The following is an 8,179-nucleotide window of genomic DNA, read 5'->3' on the forward strand; positions in this document are numbered from 1 at the left end:
TCTCACATCATATACGGTCAAACAGATGATAATCGGTATACTCACCGGTAAGATGAACTCTCGTGCATACCTTGATACGGGAATGTGTCGTGATGTGGATGAACACCGGTCGGTAAGTATAAATCATACCTTAACGTATCCCCTCGCCATGATTACATCTGATAAGTTGAGCTTAAGTGGACAACAATACCGATAATTGTTATAGGATGCTTATTTTAATGTTAACTAACTGAACAACAAGAGTGTTTTGGCATGACCGTACACTGATATGATTCTCTTACCCTCGAAACTCGCAAAAAGAATGTCTGTATATATTTATTTACTGCTTTCAGTCTTTACATTTGAAAAATTCAAAAATACCAAAAAGATTTTATTTCTACTTTATTTTCGATCGTACGATGTTGGAACTCGAGTCTTCGTTACCTGAAACCTGAACGAAAACCGAATTGACTAAATCTTCATAAACGGTCAAAATTTGCAAGTTTTGAAAGATGAAAACTAAAATTGATAAATTTGTAAAACTTTCAAACTGTCGGACGGTGTTTGATTGTGACATGGTCATACGTGTGTCATTTGTTTATGCTAACTATTCCAAGCAGTTGTTCTCATTACGCGTTTAGATTTCTTGCATGTGCAGATTCTAAAGGCTTGGAGAACATGGTCGATGACAAGCTTCGGAATGAAGACACGACGTGAAGGCACTCAAAGGATGAAGATGATCGAGTTGCCGCTGGCCATCATCAACACCACAAGGATCTCACTTCATAAAGATCAAGTCATTCACGAGCATAACTCAAGGGGGAGCTTATGTTAAGGGGGAGTTTGTCAACACACTTCCTACATGATACGGGTAGTTTGTTGATACACTTTCTGCTTTCAAGACGTGAAGACTTTGAAGATCCTCCGACATTGAAGACTTGAAAGGACATCTAAGTCTTGAAGACACGAAGATCAAAGATGATCAACATCGAGACGAATCTACAACCATAGAAGATCGAGACAAAGCTACAGCCAAGGGGGAGTTTGTTGGTGCACTTGTGTCTGTACTTTGTCTGTATTCGGTCACGATGTAAACGATGTTCCTTAGTCCTGTAAGTTGACCAAGTCAACCGTCCTCCTGGTTTGACTTGGACCAACAGTTAGAAAATGTTTGTAAATGTTCTGTGTCGAAGGATAGCTCATCGAAGGATAATGTAGATCCTTCGATGGCCTCGAAAGATATGTTACGAAGGATAATGTTGGACTTCGAAGGATATGCAATCCTTCGAAGTATATGTGGATCCTTCGAACACTTTGTCATCGATAGATGATCCTTCGATCATCTATCGGATCCTTCGACCAGACATGCTGAGCTGGGTATATATATACCCATGCAGTGTATGTTAGAAGATAGATGCACACAGATAGAAAGATAGAGAGTTTGAGAGCATTCTGTCCGAAACACACACACACACTAGAGAGTTTGCAAAACACATTTGTGATCATTGAGCTTGTAACCGGAACCTTTCATTCGTATTAATACAAGTGGTGTTAATCGGTGAACCTTGTGTGTTTGTGTTTATACTTGTCTCATCCCGGTTTGCTTGCTAGCTTGGATTCCGCACTTGCTAGTGGGTTAGTATAACAAGGTTTAGGTTCGTCATCCTCCGTGAAGGGACCTACAAGTGGTATCAGAGCCGTGGCTCTTTACCTTGTTTAAAACCGGGTTTGTTCAAGTTCTTGGTGTGTTTGGACATTTGGTTTTGCACCCGTTTTTGGAGTTTTTATTGCACTTTTTAACTGAAAAACGTGTTCTAAACTTACCGGGAGTGTTCATAAGCGGGTTGGGTAACTTAAAAACTTGTTTTTTAAACTTTTGGTGATTTCCGGCCATATCTCCGGTCATTATTCCGGTGACTGGTTCTGGATAAGGGGTGTCCATTTTGGGTAATATTTTCAAAGTTGGTAAGAAGGTACAGTCTGTCCATACCTTTTGCCGAAAGTTGACCCTCACCAACCCATCACCTTTTCACCAACCTTTCACATCAGTGTCAGTGTGTCAGTGGGTTTCGAAGGATATCTTTCGACATCGAAAGACCATCTTTCGATCAAGGAAGCTTCGATAGATATACATCTTTCGACCCATCCTTCGAAGTCAGAGTGTTATCCTTCGGACCAGGGAATCTATTCGAAAGACAGTTCATCGAAAGATAAGGATATATACTCGAAAGATAAGGATCTTTCAAATAGTGAATCCTTCGAGCTTGTGAATCTTTCGAAATCATTGTTCGAGATACAACAGTGATCTTTCGAGCACTGTTGATCCTTCGAACAAGATTTGATCTTTCGATTGTGGTCTGTTTATTGTTGACAAGTTTCTGTTTTTCAGATCTTTCGAACCAGGATCCTTCGGCTGTGTGTGATCTTTCGGGATATTCATTTGTCTTATAAATCATGAATCCGAGTTGGTGGAATCCGGCTCCAGACAGTGGAAAATATACCAGTTCTGGTTCCACTCCCTCATGGTGGGGTACACCGGCTCCCGATAGTGGAAAGTACACGTCTACCAGTTTATCTCCTTCATGGGCCGAGTCTCCGGTGTCGACATCTTCTCAAGCCAATCAGTGGGCGTTAGTCTCGAATCAAACTCCAAGTATTCAAAGTATTCTATTGAGCGAAAGCGAAACTGGAAGTTTGAATCGACCTCCAAAGCTGATGCATTTAAACGAGTATCCGGGTTGGGCTGATAGATTCCGTACATATGTTCTGGGTCAAAATACAGAGCTGTGGATACGTTTCACCACAGATTTCGATCAAGTTATAGAGGTTGCTGCTTCGTCGACTGCTACCTTTGCCGATCTTCCAGAGGATCAGAAGAAAACATATGATCTGGAGAAGAAAGCCTACGCCATTCTCACTCAGGCGTTAAGCAAAGACATTTATCATCAGTTTGTCAGCTTCAAGACTACAAAGAAGTTGTGGGACGGTTTGAAAACCAGAGGAGTAGGGAATGAAGCAACACGCCAATTGCGTCATGATCTTCTCAAGAAGGAATTTGACAGTTTCACGTGCTTAGATAAGGAGTCTTTGGGAGACATGACTAGTCGGTTTTATCATTTGCTTACTGAGTTGAATAATTTTGGGGTAGCGACAACTCAATCAGAAGTGGTGAAAAAGTTTGCTGATGCTTTGCCTCCCCAATGGAGTAGTTTCTTGGAAATCCTGAAGTATAACGGAGTGTTGAAAACTACAAATATCAACGACTTCGTGCAGCTTTTGGAAAACAAGGATCAGGAGGAAACATTAAAGGCGAAGAGAGTTCCATTGCCACAAAATCCAGAAATGTATTTTGGAACTTCCAGTACTTCGTCTGCAAGAACAGGTCCACATGCTCCTTTGCAAACGGCGTTCGTCACAAGCACGGATATGTATGGCAATCCGGTGCAAGTTCCTGTTAAGCCACCTCCCACCACAGACATGTATGGAAATCCAATACAACCACCTCCTCCTCCTCCTGCTCAACAACAACGTGCGTGTTATGGAGGAACATCATCTGCTGGTCAGCAATCAAAGCCAAGTACAGTACAGCTCGACACTTCAAGCTTCTCTAAAGTCAGTGTAGAAGTAGCTAAGGAACACATGGAGCTGCTTAACACTGTAGTGAGCGCGTACTGCGGGTTGATAGAAGGTCAGATTGGCAACATTAATCTGACACAAGAAGATTATCGGCAGATTGATAAGGAAGAGATGGACTTGATGGATATCAAGTGGGCCTTTGCTAGTGCTGTGAGAAGGGCAAAGGATTGGATGGAAAGTACTGGCAGAACCAGCTTGGAAAGTAAGAGAGACACCAAGTATGGGTTCGATAAACAGGCAGTGAAGTGCTTCAACTGTGGTGAACGGGGTCACTTTAAGAGGGAATGTACAAAGCCAGCCCAGCACGGGAATCAAAACCCCTTCAGAAACCAAGGCAACCAGCAGAACAGAAACAATGAGCGTACATTGGTGCCTGTCAACAACCAAACCAACCGGGCACTTGCGGTTCAGGTGGATGAAGGTTGTGACTGGTCAATCCAGTTGGGTGGTGATGCTCCTGATGGGACAGCATGTTTTGCTCAGGTTGTGAAGGAGTTAGTTCACACCAGTGGTGGAGAATCTTCTGCCAGTGGTGGTGAATCGTCTGAAGATGAAGACTCTTCTGGGTACAGCAGGAGTGTTGATGAAGAATCATCCAATTCTGGTGATGATCATGTGGGTGAGACATCAAATGCAGCAATCGATGCAGATATTGATGAACTTTTGGGAGAAGCTGCAGCAAAAGCTCAAAGAAGATCTATTCTGGTAGATCAAGCTGCTTTTACTTCGTCTTCTCTCCATTCAGCCTTTATGGCTAATGTCGACGGTTCATCAAGTCAGGTATGTGTCGATGAACCCACTGCTATTACTTGTGATGAATGTGATAGATTGCGTGCTAGATGTGCTGATGTGGAGAAAAGTATGTCTGAGTTGCAAGACAAACATGATGCTTTACAAGCTAGTTTGTTTGACTTGCAAGACAAACATACTACATTGAATGAGAATTTGAGTCACTTGCAAAGTAAGCACGAAGCTTTGCAAGAAAAGTATGATGTGACTTTTATCCACAATCAGAAATTGACTGTGGACCTTTCCAAATGCACAGAAGCCAACATGTTCTATGAAAACCATGAAAAGGAGTTTAAATCGGTAATTGAAAAGTTAAAGAAAGATAAAACCGAGTTAACAAAAATGGTTTCCAGAAAACAAACTGACATTAATTTGTATATATCTCGTCTTGAGACAATGCAAAAAGAGATGGTCTGTGTAAAAACGGAAAGTGAGGCAATCCAACTCAAGTTAGACAGTTATTTGAGTTCTAGCTATGTGTTGGATCACATCATTGATGTCCAAAAGGAGAAAAGGGACGTCACGTGCATAGGCTATAAGAATTGTCCACCACCCGTGAGACATAATTATGATGCCATGCCAGATGAGGAGGACAGGGTGTTCTTTGAACCATCTGTGCCTCTAGATGTGAAAGAGTTTGCTGCAGGACTCGGATACCAAAAGGAAGTATCCTCAGATTCAGATGTGTCAGCAGATACATTTGTAAGTGCTGAACAGAATCAAGATCCTCCAGTTGTGATTGAGGATGCTGATTCTTCTGATGATGAATCTGATGATGCTGTCCCAGCAAAGTCTGATGTGGTAGCCAAAAATGAGGACATACCTCTCGAGAATCACATTCTATGTGATCCCCCTGTAAAACCCGCTAAGACTGTTGCAACTGAGTCCTCGTCTGAGAATGAGTCGGAGAGTGTGAACTTGCTGTACACTCTTGTTGGTGATGATAAAATTTACTCAGACAAAGATTTTCCCATTAAGAATGTTAATCAATCCTTAATCTGTAAAGTCTTTGAAAATTCGACAAGTAAGTTTTTGGGAAAGTCAGGACCACGTGTTACAGTTACACAGTGTCCTCCTATTCCAAAGGCCGAAATTCGAAAACAATTTGGCAACAAGAAATTACCAACAGTGCCAAAACAGCAAAATCACCCCAAGCCCAAAGGAAAATCACCGGCTCAAGCCCAAAAGAAGCCGAATCAAAAGAAGAAGAAAAACGTTAACTTTGTGAAATCGACGGGAACGGATAAAATTGAGACTTTTGAAAACAAGTCTAACTTAGATTTTGTCAAGAAAGCTATTATACAGAAAAGGAATGAACCAAGCAGTTCAAAACCTAGTACCTCGGGTTCACAAAGTTCAACATCATCGGCTAATCGATCACATGATACTTCGGGGTTTGTTGAACGAAGATCATGTTTTGAATGTGGAACAATTGGACATATTATTCGAAATTGTCCATATCTTCATAAGCAAAAAGAAAAGGTTGATGTTCCCCGTGACCACAATGATCGTAAGCAATCTGTTTCTGTAAAACAAGATCCCCGCCTTGCAAAAGAAAGGGAAAAGAAACAGAAACGCCAACAGGTCAAGATGATTGAAAAAGCAATTAAAACCGATGTGGTTCAAAAACAATCTGTTGCTGTAAAACCAGACAATTCTAAAACTTCAAACAATCAAGAAGTTAAAATTTTAAAGAAAGACACTGGTAAAACAAAACAGACCTGGAAACCAAAATCGGTTACTGAATCAGGGGGACCATCACAATTCACCAACCATCAAAGACAAAAAGTTATTGTCATTGATGAAAATGGAAGACCCAAGACCACAATGGCTTGGGTCCCCATCTCCAACTAATCAGTTTGAGTTCATGTGCAGGGTGTTCCAGGAGGAACTATCAGTAGTCATTGGATTGTTGATAGTGGGGCATCCAGGCACATGACAGGCGACATGAAGCTTCTCTACGACGTTAAATCTATTAGAGGAGGTTATGTTGCTTTTGCTGGAGATAAAGGTGGATATATAACGGGTGAAGGAATGATATCTAACGGGATTGTCAGCTTTGACAAGATCAACTTTGTGCAACAACTTGATCACAATCTTCTTAGTGTTTCTCAAATCTGTGACAAGCAATTTTCAGTACACTTTGATGCTAATGGATGTTATGTGCTGAAACCCGGCTTCAAAATTCCAAAAGAATGGATTCTCTTGTCAGCTCCAAGGATAAATGATTTGTACGTCCTTGATATGAGCCAAGCTATTACTACGTCTGCAAAAGCAACTTGTTTCGTTTCCAAAGCCACAGAAAAAGACACTATCTCTTGGCACAGACGAATGGGTCACATTCACTTACGCAAAATGAATCATTTGGTTTCAAATGAATTGGTGAATGGTGTTCCCCTCAAAAATTTCCATCTTCAGGACGTCTGTGTTTCGTGCCAGAAAGGAAAGCAAACAAAGAAGAAGCACCCTACTAAGAAGATCAACACGGTGGCAGTCCCTCTTGAACGTTTGCACATGGATTTGTTCGGTCCTGTCAAGCACAAGAGTATTCGAGGTGATCAATACTGCCTCGTGATAACTGATGATTATTCAAGATTTTCTTGGGTAGCGTTCATGGCACACAAGAGTGAAACCTTTGGTATTATCAAAAACTTGATCATTCAGATTGAGAATTTGTATAAGTTGAAGGTTAGGCGGATACGTAGCGACAATGGTACTGAATTTAAAAATCATTCCATGACGGAGTTTTGCACTTCAAAGGGTATTCTTCATGAGTTTAGTGCAGCTTATACTCCTCAACAAAATGGCGTCGCTGAACGTAAGAACCGCACATTGATCGAGACTGCTAGGACAATGTTGGTAGAGTCGCAGTTGCCCATTCCATTCTGGACTGAAGCTGTGGCCTCTGCATGTTACACATTGAACCGAGTCCTTACAGTCAAAAGGCACAATAAGACCTGCTTTGAGCTTCTTCAAAAACGGAAACCAGATTTGTCTTATCTCGAACCGTTTGGAGCTCCATGCACAATCATCGATCCTAATGGAAAGTTTGGGGCAAAAGCAATTGATGGATACTTTCTTGGGTATGCCACCCCTAACTTACGAGTCTGGAATCTAGAGACTAAAAGGGTCGAGGAATGGTCTGAGGTCAGAGTACAAAGGCACACTTTGCCAGTCAAATGTCCGGGTCAACCTTGGATGTTTGAGTACGATGACTTCTTCAATTCGATCAATGTTGAAGCCGTTGAAGAAAGTGCTGCAGCTAGGATGTTTTTCGAGAGTGACAATGCAACAGTTTCACCGGTGGTTCGTCCAATTCTTGTTAATCAAGAACCATCTTCTTCGGTGAACAATAATACTCTCAACAATGAGGATTTTCATGATGCAAACGAATTGAACGAATCTTCAGAGGATGATGAATTTCTAGATGCAGATCAAGAAGCCCCAACAACAGCAGTTCATGGTACTTCAGAGGGTACTCCTCCAGTGGATGCCCATAGAACAGCTGAGGCTACTGCATCATCCTCCTCGTCAATTCCGGGCCTTGATTTGGTTGTTGATCTTAATCTTAACAACCTGGGTATAAATATTCCAGTTCCAGATAATCCAGAAACAAGGATTCATAATACCCATCCTCAACAAAACATCATTGGAAATGTGCAAAGTGGCGTTCAAACAAGAAACATGTTGCGAAACAACAACAATGCAGGCTTGTATGCAGCTATTCGAGAATCCGGGCAACAAAACGATTGGTCCTTCGCGTGCTATGTCTCAC

Source organism: Helianthus annuus, chromosome 11 (assembly GCF_002127325.2).
Source record: "Helianthus annuus cultivar XRQ/B chromosome 11, HanXRQr2.0-SUNRISE, whole genome shotgun sequence".
In the NCBI taxonomy this organism is placed as follows: Eukaryota; Viridiplantae; Streptophyta; class Magnoliopsida; order Asterales; family Asteraceae; genus Helianthus; species Helianthus annuus.